Source organism: Pinus tabuliformis, chromosome 3_2 (genome assembly GCF_031772625.1).
Source record: "Pinus tabuliformis cultivar Carrire ecotype Pingquan chromosome 3_2, CPIR1, whole genome shotgun sequence".
Classification (NCBI taxonomy): Eukaryota; Viridiplantae; Streptophyta; class Pinopsida; order Pinales; family Pinaceae; genus Pinus; species Pinus tabuliformis.
The window spans coordinates 648,997,367-649,000,688 of NC_142302.1; the positions used below are offsets into that span (position 1 = coordinate 648,997,367).

A 3,322-nucleotide genomic window follows, 5' to 3' on the forward strand; every position below is an offset into this window, starting at 1 on the left:
GATGAGGACTTTCGAGAGCTTAACAATCACACATGTCTATAGAGAACAAAATCTAGTGGTAGACTACCTTTCAAGAAAAATGTTATTGCTTCCAGGGAAAGATATACTATTTATCTTCTCAAAATGGAATCCTTCGCCGCATGGGGAGTATAAAAATATAATGGTTTAGAATTCACTGTTACTTCTATGGATCTTGTCTTACTCATGAGTGTGAGGACAATTTTTTTTTTTTGGAAAGATCTTTCGGAACAAAACAATTATAGTTTTCCTCACAATAATGTATAATGATAGAACAACATTCAGTGGAATAGTAAGCAACACAAAGCTTAGAATATTTGCTTTTTTGGTGAAACCTTTAATTCTTATTTTGAAAAACAAAAAGAGGACATAGATATAAGGACTAGAAATACGAGTATTCTTGAAATTGTAACTATATTTAATTTACTGAAAGTAGGACGAAAAACAAAAGCTTACACATTCAAAATAACCAAATTCCAATCTAGAGATATGTTTGAATTTTCGAGACAAACGCTAATCAGCCCCACACATATAATTTGGCAACGCTTATTGTTAGGGGGCTCGACTGATAAGGATGCGTAAGCAGGCTCGACCATAGCCCCCCCACCCAATAAGTAAATTGAACCTTTAGGTGCTCGACCATAAGGGAGAAATTTTATATCGAGAGAAACTTGAAAAGGTTGCAAGCAGAAGTTTGAATGAAGCCGTGGAAGACGCAAATAGACGCACGGAGAGGTCTGGCGAGTGCCTTCCACTTTCAAACCCTGCATTGAATTACATTTGAATGAAAATATGGATAAAGCCAATGAAGAATATACACGAAATGAAAAGGGCTGGGTTGATTGGTTAAGAGAACAAGAATTTAGATTACCGAAATACAAAGGCAATAAAACATCATATGCGGATCTGGTGTAGTGGTATCAGAGTACCCTCCCACGGTACTGACCGGGGTTCGAATCCCTGGATGCGCAGTTAACTTCTAAGGAGTTGAAATGAAGTTGTCTTTTACATAATTTCCCCTGTGCGACTCTAAGGTTAATTAACGTAAAATGTACGGGTGTAACATTAATTATTTTGGACAAGTAGAAGAATTGGATCCGCGGCGTTCAGATCTCAGAATCGACAATCTTTGTATTGCATAACGGTTATCTGGGTGGTGTAGTTGGTCATCACGTTAGTCTTACACACTAAAGGTCCCCAGTTCGAACCTGGGCTCAGACATGCCTGTGCTGTCGGTTTTCTGCGGTTAGATTGAACCTGGCCTCTTTATACATAACAGTGCATTCAGCATTTTTGTTTTGTCTATTTCACCAATGGCAACAGTGCATTCGGCTTAAACCTGGTCTTATACATAACGGGACATTCAGTTTTTTTGTCTGATCTGTCTATTTCTAAAACCAAGGCCAACCTTCACTGTCAATAAATGGACGATTATTATAAATAGTACTAATATACTTTCGATAGGTCCACCGTTCGAACCTGGGTTCAGACATAACAGCGCATTGGGTTGTGTGCGCATAGTTTTTTGGTTTTTTTTTAAGGTGGCAAAACCTATTAAACTCAGGTGGCAAACCAACAGTGAGGACAGCCATCTCTGGCTGCTATCCCCGAATGTCGGTTTTACTCATCACCGTTATCAAGGAAAACCACGCCACCTGTAATAATCCACTGGTGGTCTGTAAGGGAGCATGCTTTCACTCCTGCCAGATGCCTCTGGGTGTTGGGCCGTTAACCTGTTTCCTTACGTCCGAAGAAGACGAGCTCTTAACCAAACAGAAGTGCGCAGAGGTTACATAACCCTGCTTTCAGCTTTTTGTCTGATATATTTATTTATTATTAATATGAAGAATAAACATAGTTTTTATATAAATTGGGTGTGGAGAATTTTAATTTTTAAAAAAATAAGTGAAATAAAATTTAACTAAATTTTGATTTTAAATAAATAAATAAACAAAATTTCATGTCTATTACATCATCCAATAATAAATTTAATTTAAAAATATTTTATTTCACTACATATTAACCTTGGAATCAAACTGTTTCAAGGCAGGCCGTTCCAACCCTTCGATGGCTTGATTGGTTCGGTTTCTGTCGTTATTTCAGGGTTGATTGGTTAACATGGGATTTAGTCATAAAATTTTGTGATTTTTTAATTATCATATCAATGTTTTTTAAATTTATATCAATGTTTTTAAATTTATTAATATTTTTATAAAGAAAAATATTATATATCAAGTATTAAATAGTATATGAAAGATTTTTTGGTGTAAATTACATGATATTTTATTTGTGGACGTCTGTTTCGAACCAACCAGTGTGATTCATGGTCAAGACAAGTTGAATGAACATGCAAAGCAATTTAAATAGATAGAGCAGACCTCCAACGGCTATATTCTGACAACGACTAGATTTGACCAGTATTAGATAGTAGTTAGTCTCTGTTATTTAGTTTAAATATAATGAAATTAATGATTAGTGTTAAATTTTATAATCCGGTTAATTTAAATTTTACTAATTGGTCAATTAAAATATTTTATTATGAAATTCTGTATTTTAGTAGTGGAGAATCCAATTCTACCCAATCACAATAATAATGCTTTATTAGTCCCTCACACATAGCATGACATATAAAAATCCATTTCCATAAACATTTTTCAATAACTATAATTGATTTTTAAAAATATATTAATTTTTCTATAACTTAATATATTATTTTGCAAAATTAAATAATTATGAAAATATTATAATTAAAAGAAATAAATTTTTTAAAAATAAAATTATACATTTTTAATTAATTAAAACATATGAAAACATTAATTAATTGTAATTAAATATTACATAATAGAAATAAAAAATAAAAAAAATGTGTTCACGAATCACATTAATTAATAACTTGAAATTTTCCAAAACTTAAAAAAATTAATTATTTATTTATAAAAATGTACCTATTTTCCTATTAAGGTGAATATATTGTTAGAAGCTTTTGGAAGAAAACTCCGGCTGAAATTTATTTGTCCAAACATAAGTCTCATGGATTGTTATCTATTTTTGTCAACTTTACGCTTTATATGGTGAGTAATGGTATAAGTAAACTGCAATTGCATCATATAGCTTGGAGTTCAAGATCACAATTGTGTTCTATATTGTTTTGAGTTTAGATTGTTTGTGTGGTAAAGTTTCATACTATATTATATCTCAATTAATAATGTTTAAAAAATTAAAAAAATGCATTTTTTAAGTTAGGGTTTAGGTTAATATGTGAATTGGAAAAGTCATTTTTGGTAAATGTCTAGATGTCAAATTA

At 31.8% G+C, this 3,322-nt stretch overlaps 1 non-coding gene across 1 annotated transcript; it reads left to right on the top strand.

The window, feature by feature from the left end:
• The first annotated feature begins 1,165 nt into the window (after positions 1–1,165).
• On the top strand, positions 1,166–1,239 carry TRNAV-UAC (transfer RNA valine (anticodon UAC)). The gene has a single exon. It is a non-coding gene; the product is annotated as a tRNA-Val (tRNA).
• The last annotated feature ends 2,083 nt before the right edge of the window (positions 1,240–3,322 follow it).